The sequence below is a fragment of the Pieris napi genome, chromosome Z (genome assembly GCF_905475465.1).
Source record: "Pieris napi chromosome Z, ilPieNapi1.2, whole genome shotgun sequence".
Taxonomy (NCBI): Eukaryota; Metazoa; Arthropoda; class Insecta; order Lepidoptera; family Pieridae; genus Pieris; species Pieris napi.
In genome coordinates this window covers 1,683,259-1,695,725 of record NC_062259.1, presented here as the reverse complement: position 1 = coordinate 1,695,725, position 12,467 = coordinate 1,683,259, and the positions used below count along the sequence as shown (strand labels likewise).

The following is a 12,467-nucleotide window of genomic DNA, read 5'->3' as shown; positions in this document are numbered from 1 at the left end:
AGTGTATGTACTAGAGTAATCATTGCAAAAGTATTATTTTTTTTTCTTTTTATCCTAGCTTGTATACCTATATGAATAAAGTTATTTAATAATACATATATATCTTGTATGCTAGAACTCATATTAAGGCAGCGTTCGTTCGACTCTTTTCTACCACGAAAAAGTTATTTCATCGGGTAAATATATTATTATACTCACAAATAATGTGGTTTTCTATTGGTGAAAGAATTTTCGAAATCGTTTCAGTAGATTATCCTCTACAGCGTCGCAAACTTCTCACCCTCTATTCGTTTCCTAAATTGTACCTTTGAATGAAATTAATTAACCTTTTCACTAAATTTAAATTTTGTGCTACCTATACTCCAGGTATCCCATCATCCAAATTTTCCCTTTCAGAAGAACACGGCCAATCCTCACTGATATTCAGATTGACTCTGATAAAGCTAGGTCTATGAATATCCATAGTTTTTCCCTCCTCACATCTCTTTTCTCTTCGTATTTCTGTCCGGCTGTGCACCAATGGACTTTACGCAGATTTGCGAAATTGGAATCTAGCTTAGCAATGATATTCAATGTCTCATGTATTATCGCGTGGCGTGTTATTGTTTGAACATGATCGTCTGATCTATATAATATATATATATGTGTATACATCATCTAATGATTCTGTCTTTAACTCAAACTCAAAATAACTTCATTTATATAGGTAACCAAGTACACTTTTGAATTGTCAAGTTAAATTAATTGAAAATTTAAATTTACTACCAGTTCGCAAGTCAACGGCGGGCAAGAAGAACTGGCAAGAAACTTTCCGCCACTCTTTTTAATCGCTAAGTTTTGAGTTATAGTCCTCCAAAGAGCGTACTAATTCTTAAAAGGTCGGCAACGCACTCGCGAGCCCTCAGGCTTTGAGTGTCCATAGGCGAAAGGTATTTCCTAAACAATTCGACTTATAGTCCTCCAAAGAGCGTACCACTTCTTAAAATTAAGTGTCCATATCATTCACTTTTCACGGCTGGCAATAAGCATGCTTCTAGAAATGTCCATGGGTGGTATCAGTTCAGACCAGCGTTGCCAGACTTTTTAATTGCCAAGTCGGGATTTTGGAACTTTATTAGTTAAAAAAATCATGTGTCCAATTCACACGTGGTAGAAGTGAAACCTTCAAAAACAAAGTTTTTATAATTAAAATATGTATGTAAATTAAGGCCCATTTACATGATGCCATTTTCTTGTACATACCAGAGCAATAATTGAATGCAATAAATGAAGCGCAATAATTGCCGTTCAAGAATTGTATGCAACTGTTTACACTTGAAAACTTAAATGCAATTATTGTATTCAAATATTGACAAGGAAATAATTGCACATGCCTTTTGTTTACACCAATGCAACTATTTTAAGGAGATTATTGCTTTCAAGTTTTGACTTGTCTAAACACAGGCTTGTACGTGCGTATACCATTTCATGGCGCTTTCGTGCAAGTATTGCACGTATTTGCATTGACAAATTTTTCATTCAAGTCTTAAATATTTTAGAAGAGTGTTGGAGTTTGAATATGTAAATATTAATGTAATAAAGGCAGGTAACACTTGTCACATGTAAAGAAAAAGTTTTAGTTTAGAATATAAAGAATATACCTGTTTGAATTTTATATAAAAAGATAGTTTCTGTTTTTAGTACTTCTATTCTAGACGCAGATAGTGTAACATCTTTGGCTCTTTATAAACATAAATAATTATTGTTTTTTTTAAAATAGACCCTCACTACCAGATCTCAGTCTTCTTAAAAGATTAGAACCATCCAACAGAGAGGTATGAATATGAGTAAAAAGGTGTTTAAATTCAGTTCTGCTGATATAATAAAGTTCATTGAGATTTATCGCAGTCATGAGTGTTTATGGGATACCGAAAATGTAAATTATAAGAACCGATGCACGTAATGCTGCGCTAGCAGCATTTTCCCAGGAATTTGAAGTTGACGGTTTCTGGCCGAAGGAAATAACAAACAAAATAAAAAATTTAGACTAAATTAATTTTTAATTTATTTAATTTAATTTAACACACCCTCACTCACCGCACTCATGTTTGCAAATGAAGAGATAATTGCGTACAAGAATTGCGTAAGAAATTATTGTACGTGCTGTTTACATCAATAATAGTTTTGAAAGGAAACTTTTCCCATTGATCAAGAATGTTACGTTTTGTTTAGACTATGCAATGCATTTATTGCGTTGATATAATTGTATGCTACAGGCAAGAAAATGGCATCGTGTAAATGGGCCTTTAGACTTTTTCTCTATCTAAATGTAGGATCTTTTCTTCTACTTTACTTTCTACTTTAATATCAATCTTTAATTTGGTAAAAACTAAAATAATAAGTTTGAAATAAATTCACAAGATCCAACGTGGGAGAAAATGAGATAGGAAGCATTATACAGTGTATAAACTTTTAATTAAGTGTAGTACGAAGTTTTCACTTCAAAAAGTTTCTATAACTAATGATTTGTAAATAAAATTGATAAATAATCTAATTTTATAATTAAACTACTTACTTGACTTACTTATTTAATTTTCATCAAATCTGTTTTTTTATTTCAGAAAATGTTCAAATACACACTAATTTAAAGTTTATACACTGTATAATGCCATCTATCTCACTCTCTCCTACGCCAAATCCTATTAATTTATGTGTCTGTCTCTTTTTACTGTCGCTTTTTCCGTTGCATCCGGTTTGAAATCACAACGATTCTAAAGAAGTTTCACTTCAAAAAGCGGGAATCTTTCGTCGAAAGCGGATCATAGTAACTAAAAGTGATATTTTAAAGCAGATACCCTATCGTTAAATACTTGTCTTCTTAATAAAAAAACAAAACCAGTAAAGAATTACAATAAGAGAATATTTTATCTATACTATTATAGAATTATATCTCTATAAAACTTATTTTAAAGTTCCTCTTTCTCAATAAAGATGACGAACTCTTAGGATAGCTGTAGATTAATCTAGATGAGTAATTCTGCTTTAATTTACAGAAAAAAAAATTCTGGCATCCATCCATTTAAATTATAATTTATCTGGGATAAATGGCATTCAGGGAAGCAGTTTGAGAGAGATAGTAGTTTAAACAGATTCCTAGTATATTTTTTTGGTAACTGTTGAAAGAGCTGGTGCCATTTCTGTGCATGGCAGTGGTGTCTTGAGTGACGATCGAGTTAACCCCAAAAAGCGGGAAAAAGCCTGTCCCGCGCAGGCCATTAAAAAATCGGGACGTCCCGCCAAAATCTGCCCTGCGATTCTGTAACTCACTTTTCGAACTCACACAGCGGTTTTCGCATCGGCGGTCGCTCTCAAATCAGTCGTGAAGCAGTCATTTTATGATTTGGCATTCTGAAAAGGTGGGAGCGTGTAGTTTATTGTTTATCAGAATGCCAAATCATAAAATGACTGCTTCACGACTGATTTGAGACCGTCCGCCGATGCGAAAACCGCTGTGTGAGTTCGAATAGTGAGTTACAGAATAGCAAGGCTGGACGTATGGCAACGCTGGGTGAGATCGTCCGTTTGCCCTTTGTTCTATAAATAAACAAATCTTTATAAATACCCTTTATTTTGCAAGCCTTTGGAGCGAAACGATTCTGGGAATTTTCTTGTAACGAAGCCGTTACTAACGAAAAATAACGATGATGCAATCCGTTATAACCGCCTTATTCCTTTCGTAATAAGGCTCTTTGTATTTTGTTGGTGTGAGTCACCTTGAGACTAAAGTTTAGCGACCGCTGTCGTTGATCTTAGAATTCATTATATCAGTTAAACTTTTGAGGAATGGTTTTGATAATTTAGTAGTTTTATGTGAATTGACTGAAATATAAAGGTTATTGAAATGCAATGTATAAGGATACATTGTTTGAACGCAATTAAGGCAAAAACTATCGGACGGATTTTTATATAGTTATGACCAATAGATAGTGTGGCTTATGAGGAAGGTTTTAAAATATAATTAATTATGGTTTTATGTGAATTTAGTAAAATATAACGGTTTTTAAAAAGCATATTATGTGTATGTTATGGTTCTTATGTGAAATGAAGTGCTGTTTGAATGCGATTAAATTAATTACTATTGAACGGATTTTTATACAGTTTTCAATAATAGATGGAGTAATTAATAAAGGTTTTAATATAGAATTGTATAAAGTTATTAATATTGCCAGTTTATTGCTCCCGGGATAAATATGGTTACGTCAACTTGGATTTGTGTAATTTCTGAGCAAGATTTTAATATATATATTTACTAGTTGACCCGACAAACGTTGTTTTGCCAGGGGTTGATCGTAGAGGGGTGAAAAAATAAAAACAAAAAAAATATCTAAAAATAAAAAAATATATTTAGGGGTGGACTACCCTTAACATTTAGGGGGATGAAAAAAGATGTTGTCCGATTCTCAGACATACCCAATAAGCACACAAAATTTCATGAGAATCGGTCGAGCCGTTTCGGAGGAGTATGGCAACGAAAACTGTGACACGAGAATTTTATATATTAGATAAGTTTATGAACATATTTGATGTACATTGCCACAGATTAGCGAGACTTTCTTCAATACTAACTGGATAAGCATCTTGCAAGTCAGTTGTTGGCACTGTACTTTGTCGAAGATCAAGGTCAGTTTTATCAAGCCACTTGGCGTCATCTCGCGCACTACGCGGAGAATCTCTCTCGATCTACTGATCGATCGTTTTCCTAAGCCGCTCTTCGGTTTAGATATCACGCGTTTGACGAAAAATAAGTACACGTGATATCTTACTATATCCCCCACCTTGTGATATTTTGTGATTTTTGCTATCCCCCCCCCTTTTGAACCTCACGTGTTAAATGGACAGCCCCTTATGTAAATTACCTGAAATATAACGGTTATTGAAAAGCAAGATCCTTATTTAAAATAAAGTCCTTTGAACGCGATTAAGTCAAAAACTATTGAGAATTTAGTGTTGCCCAAATGCAAGACCAAGACGAGACTTAGCCCAGTCTTGGTATTGTCTTGCGACAATACACCTGGTCTTGATCTTGGTCTTGGTATTGCGCTCTCAGTCTTGGTCTTGGTATTGGTCTTGCAGCAAGAGTCTTGCAAGTCTTGCGAGACTTACAAATACCTATTAGCCTATTGCTATTTATTGAACACGTTAGTTTAAATTAGTTTTATTTATTTAGTAAATTTATTTAATTATTTAGTAAAGACTATTGTCTTCAGCGATGATTTACTAACTAATAATAATTAATTTGTTTAATGGAATGGGATGGAAGAGTTGTAGAATAAAGACAATCTATGCAATTTAACATTTATTTAAATAAAAAAATTGCAGTACAGTACAGAATAGCATCGACATAATTAACTTCCATTAGACTTGCAAACGTTATACAAAACGAGTTCAAAAAGTTATAAGTACAAGTCAAAGCGTTTCCTTACACAAAAATTCTCCTAATGTACCTATGTAAATACCTATGTATTATTGTATCTACCTATAAATTGGTAAAGAAATGATATGAACGGCTCGCCAACATGCAGATATAAACCCCGAGAGGTTTTTGTTGTGTGGCTAAAACTAAATATGAATATGGTTGTTTTCGAATTAAAAAAAATTGGTTACTATAGTTTATATTAATTCTTTTGACCAAGAATTAATACAAAGTAACCACCTCGCTGATTCATCACTTAATCTATTTCTATGTTTTCTAATTACTAGCGATGCTTTAGAAAATAATCTCTCAGCAGGTACTGAAGTTGCAGGTATCGAAAGAAAATCACGAGCCATCTTGGATAAAATCGGATATTCCGTCTCATGCGTCCTCCACCACTCTAAAATGTCTTCCGAGCTGGCGGCTCTCGGTTTACTTAGATACTCCTCCAACTCGTCAGAAACTAAGCCTTGAAGACAAGATCCAGATGACGACGTAGAGGGACATGCATACAGTTTCTCAAAGTCTATTACATCTTCATATTCCTCATCCTCACATACTTTGTTTTCATTTCTTGGTAATTCTGGAGATTTAGACACCGAGTGTTGCTGTACGTGTAGACTTTTATATTCTTTATAAAGTTCATTAAATTTGTGCAGGCTTTCTGTTTTAATTTGCTGCCCCCATAATGTAATATCAAAAGTCTGAGCTTTGTGCCTTGGGTCTAAAATTAAAGTGGTACAGTAAATCCAGTTGCTCTTCTTATAATGTTTAAGCATTTTATCTCGGGCTGCTTGGAAACCTAAAATGAGCCTTTCATCCACTTCAGTTCGATTTGGTTTCTCATCTAATTGTTTTACCATTGATTCAATTTTATCAAGCAATAGATTGAATGATACAATGACTAGCGGTAATGTAACATATTTTTCTCCACCAAGTTTCGTTGATAAAAGTTTAAAGTTTATTAAAAACTTATGTATTTTTTCGAGTATTTGCCATTCCGTTTCTGTGATTTGAAAATCATTCAATTCGGTTACTGAAACGCATAATATGTTAATGCCAGGTCTCACTTTTAAACCAAATCCAATCATATCATGTGTGGAATTCCATCTTGTTGGACAGTCGAGTATAGGATTGAGATTTGATGGCACGCCAACTGCTTCACAAGCAGACTGGAACTTCCTCTTCAATATCTCGCTTCTTTTTATTTTACTGGAAATACTGCGTAATTTTGTAATACCTGTACGTGAGTCAGCAATATTGGCACATATTCTTCATCTTCCTCAGTTTCGTCTTCATAGTCTTCATACTGCTGTTCTTGTTCTTTATTGTCAGTTTCAATGTGTAAAGCTAAGGTCTTTAGTAAATCTTGTACACCAAGGTTCAAAATGTGAGCAAAGCACCGGAAATGTTGATTGTCTGAATCAAAATGCAGCAGTTGTTTGCCAAGTTCACACATAAATTTGGTATTTGCAGTTGCGTTGTCCACCGTGATACCCTGTATTTTATTAATTATGCCATATTCCAATAAACATTCGTGGAAAATCGTTGCAATATCTAACCCAGTATGTCGACCGCGCGATGGTATAAAATCAAGGACTACAGATCGATACTTCCAGTCATTGTCTATAAAATGAATTGTGACCCCGTAGTAACTCCTACCAGCAATGGACGTCCATCCATCAATGGTAAATGACATTTTACATGAATATTGTTGTAGTCGATTTTTAACATTCGATTGTAGTTCTTCAAATCGCTCTTTAACTTTCCTTCTTAGTGTCGACCTTTTAGGAAATATCGTATTCGGGCATATCGATCGAAAATATTCCTGTGTATCTTCATCATCGAAAAATGAGAAAGGAAGATATTTTTTTACAATCCAATCAACTGTAGCTGTCATGAAGTTGTCACTTCGGTTTTCAGATACTGACTGAAATAAAATATTAAAATATGTGTTAATAATAGTAATAATAGGTACCTATTAAAATTTAAAACTATGAACATAGCATGATATCTATAAAAATATAATATAGGTACTAGAAAACCTAAACTATACCTAAACTAGCTTCGCATTTGAATAAATTACCTAGGTATAGGTCTGTACCTATATCTAGGTATCCTAGGTATACCTATAATCTGTATTATAATCGTGTTACGGAAAGGATATACTTAATGTACATACATATCAAAGGCACGGATTCCTATGGTGATAAGTGATAAGAAACCAATAAGGCAACATTTTTCAATACCTATAATTACCTACATAATTATTAATGTTTGTAAGTCTATACGTACACAAATCATTCATTACATAGGTACCTACGTCAGCTGATCGGTGTCAAATAGTGTCAATCAATTAATAATCGTCCCCGTAGAGCGAAAACACATTAGGTTGAAAAATGCCCAAATCGAGTTAACAATGCCAATAAAACTATAGTTTTTTCCCCTATTTAACTGTCTAACCGTCAATTTTGTAGGTATCCTAGTTTCCGATTTACAAAAAGTGAAAATTAAATAAATCTATTCTTTGGTCCTAATAGAAAATAAGAGAAATTACGAAATCATGTTAACTATTTTTTTATTTATCAAAAACTTACATAGCTTATAAAATAAAAGATTACCTAAGTTACTTTTATATTAACATTTTTAATTCATAGGAAGTGTAGAAGATTTTTTTTATATAAAAGTAGTTAGATTTTATACTATTATAAAACAAAATGTCTTTTAACTCTTAAGTTTTTTTTCATTATGTATATTTTGTATATCTACCAGTTAGTCGTAAATTACCCAAATCAAGTACATATAACATAAAAATAAACTCGATCTGAGTGAAAAATCACTAACTAGGGGCAAATATTAACTAATTCATAACTACATCGGATATTCTACAGAGAACAAATAACTAATTAATTTTTTTTTTAGGTTTTCTCAGTAATAACTTAATCATCACTTTGGGTAGCTAACATTTTAACTTAATTTGATTTCCTTCAAAATGAAACTAAAAACATTAAAATATGGCATGACATGCTAAAGTTATGGCAATTTATATTTTTCAAAACTTTAACCCTCATTATCTCAAAACAGGTTTTTTGGACTTAATGAATTTTCGCTCTACGGGGACATATATTCATCCAAGAAACAACTCCGTATAACATTTGTTTTTCTGGTATTTTTATTATTATATTGATAGTTTTATGCCACAAAATAACAAATAATTGAACACATATTAGTTAGTACAAAATCGAAGTAGGTTTTGTAGCTTGGGAAATTGTTTTTTGTTTGTAGTAAAATAAACTTAAGTAGTGCCGCGGCTGCCTCAGTAATTAAGTAACTATGTACCTGCTTAAGTAGAGTACTTTATTTAGCTCACGGTTCAAATGAATGCAGATTCTAAACCAGATACCTACCTACCCTTTCTGTAACACGTAATACAAGGATACCTATACAAACACCCGTTTGTAGAAATAGAGATTAAAATCGTAAAAAAATTTAATAACTACGAACTACTAGAACGTCCACTGCTGGACAAAGGCTTCCCATTCGGGGTGTAGTTGCCCATAATTGCCACGCTGAGGACTACGTACTACTAAATAATTTATAAAAAAAAAATTTAAACTATAAAAAGTAAAGTAGGTATTTATGAAACACCCTAATTTGCATTGTTTTTTTTTTCATAAATTTACAAAAATAAAGTACCTACGAGAAACAGCTAGGTACTTTACTCTGGAAATTACTGTAATTATTAATTGGGTACCTAGTATTTACGTAACATATTTTTTTCTTACCTGTCTACTTATTGCAGTGGTTGTTAAAAACCTTGTGATATCTCCACTTTGACTTTGACTTAATGTTGGTTTTCTTACAGGAACAAATATTTGCGATTCCTTCCCGTGAAAAGATACTAGATGCTTTCTTAAGCCTGAAGTGTTTCTGTTTTTCATTTTTATTTCGACTTTCTTATGTTGGCACAATTTACACATACCAATTTGGGACGCATGAGTTATTTCGAAAAACTCGTCATATTTGCTTTTAAGTCTTTTAGATCTAATTCTGCAACTCTCACTACTCCGACTAGAGCTATTTGAATCTTCGTCACTCATGTCAAATTGTAAACATTCACTCCGAAAGTAATAAGGATTTAGAGTATCTAGCTAGGTAAATCGGCGAGAACAATAAATAAGATAGACTCGAAGCGGAACTCAATTGGAAATGACTGAAAATTATTTAAAAACTCATATTTATAAGCACAAGCCGAAGACCGACAAAGAAAAATGCGGCGTTCTTTGATAGATAGAATAAATCTTTGAAAGATTAAAAAACAGAAGTATCAGAATCAGAATCAGATAGGTTTTGTGCCTACGCAAAAATATAGTGCAGATAATAAATGCAAATAATATTGTTTATCACGTTCCTTTTTTATTGGAACTAGGCATGTTCCGTTAGGTCATGCCTCACGTCATGTAGGTACGATAGAAGTTGATAAACCGACACTTTAAATCTCGATTTTTGGAAGTGTGTGATTTTAAAACAAAACCCACGACGTCACTCATATTTGGAGTTTTTCCACGTTTCAAGTTTGTTTAAATTAACCCACTTCCAAATTTGCAGTGCAATGTCCTTTAAAAAGGTATAATAATAATATAAACTAGGTATATTGTTATTACAATTTTTTTTATAATATGCTTACGACTACAATCTTCCTTGCGAGGACAACATAATCTATTGGCGTCCGTTCTGAGCACCCGGAAACCTATTTTATTCTTTGGAACATGGGCAGTGGCGGCGACCTTTGACATGAAAGCGACGCGACGGCGGCAACACAAAGTCTAGGACTAAGGCGGACTAAATTTTTACCTATTTTGGTAGGGTTGTCAATGCTGGCATTAGCACAGAAAAATAAAATTAAGTAAACACAACGTTTTAACTAGGTATCTACGATAGAATATTTTTTCTACTAATTCCCTAAGTACTCAGTCTAAATATATTTTTCATAATTTGTTGTGTGTAATAGTGAACTCTAAATCTTACTTAAGAGCTTTTTTTAAAATAAACTTATGGAAAGCACTGACATGGCATATACAATTTTCAATCTTGCTGCTCACATTTTAGTACCTAGGTATATCACTCACTATCTATCATTTACCGATATTAACAATGATTATTTCGAAATTAAAATATTCGAAATTCAATAGATGCAATACCTACTTAGTTATTAATTATGATCTCGCCGGACAGCCAGTGTGAGAATGTATTTGTACAAGAAACTCAGAGCATTCAATTTATACCTACCTACTGCTGAGACATTTAATTTTATCCCCCTATACCAACCCTACCAAAATAGGTAACAATTTTGTGTGCCTCTGTCCGTACTCTTTGTCGGCAAATGCGGCGCTCAAACAGTGTCAAATGCTGTGATACACTTGTTGCAAACCGCGGCGTCTTTGTCGGTAAATTATCAAATAATTAGGTATATAATACACCGACCGACCAACAGTTTATTCGCAGAACGTCACATTTTCCCAATTAACCTTGAACCTTAATACTCTAGCGATAAAGTTGAAAATCTGTTAAAGAAATTTGACAGATTGTAGGAGCTCAATGTGCTGGCGTCTGTACCATAACATTGGCTGCCGTAGAAACTGTTACTAGACCTACTCGACTCGCTAGCTTGTTAGTTTTAAATTTTTCTGAATAGAAGAATAATATAAACTTTGAAACATAAGTAGCTACCTACATAATGTTTATATAATTTTGTTGGCTATAATTTTAAGCACATACCAACCTACGAGTACTAACGTAAAATCTGCACATTAGACATAAACAAGCATAATATATTATTATAGGTAGATACCAGCGTTGCCATACGTCCCGATTTTTTAATGAACATGAAATGCCCCGCGCGGGACATTTTTCCCGCTTTTTGGGGTTACTCAAGACACCACTGCCATGCTCAGAAATTGCACCAGCTCTTTTAACAGCTACCAAAAAAAGATACCAGGTATATCATATACTCATTCCTCAGATTTCTGACAATTATTTGAAACGCCATTTGTCTAATGATATGAATACTTTTTTTGGTTTAGTTTTGTTTTGTTTATTTTTTTTTTTTTATTAAGAAGACAAGTGTTTAACGATAGGGTAACTCTGATTTAAAATATCACCTTTAGTTACTATGTCCCGCTATTGACGAGAGATTCCCACTTTTTTAACTGAAAAAGTTCCAAAATCCCGCCTTGACAATAAAAAATCTGGCAACGCTGGCAGATCTGTGGTAGATCAACAAGGTATGAACTTTGCTAGAAAGTTATTCTAGGTACATTTACATCACATGGGATGATGGGAACAGATTTGTGAGTATTAACACGCTACCTACTTAATAAATAGTTGAAATATAATAAGTACTTACCTACCTAATCAATACAATACCTTTCAGGGTTCTTTCAGACGAGCGGCACGTTGCCAACTGCAGATACAACTGCAGCCCTTAGTTTAGTGTTATGACGATACCTACGGTTTTGATACTGGGGAACGTTTCTCAAAATCGGGATTTAATACAAATACCTACTTAATAATGCCCAAATCTCAGTTTGACTTAACTGCAAGACGCAAGAGTCTTGCAGGTTTAAGTATTGTCTTGCTCAAGTCTTGCAGGCTTCAGTCTTGGTATTGGTCTTGCTACAATAAGGCGGTCTTGGTATTGGTCTTGGTCTTGCAAAAGTGCAAGAACAAGACCAAGACTGCAAGACCAAGACCGATTTTGGGCAACACTAATTGAGATTTGTATATAGTTAAAGTAAAGTAAAAAATCATTTAATCACATAGATAACATAATGTACACTTATGACTTGTCAGTAAAGAAATACATATTAATGCTTCTAATTTTACATTTACTGCCAGTTCTCAAATCAAGGGCGTAGAACGGGAGAGAAGAACTGGCAATAAACTCTCCGCCACTTTTTTTAATCGCCATTTTTTTTTTGTTTTTTTTTAGAATTTATTTTTATTAACATCGATA

The 12,467-nt window shown here is 33.4% G+C and overlaps 1 protein-coding gene across 2 annotated transcripts in view; it reads left to right on the top strand.

Annotated features, from left to right (window-relative positions):
* The window catches only part of LOC125062215 (zinc transporter foi), a 31,475-nt gene that overhangs the window by 5,196 nt on the left and 13,812 nt on the right, over positions 1-12,467 (top strand). The gene's annotated exons all lie outside the window — the stretch shown is intronic.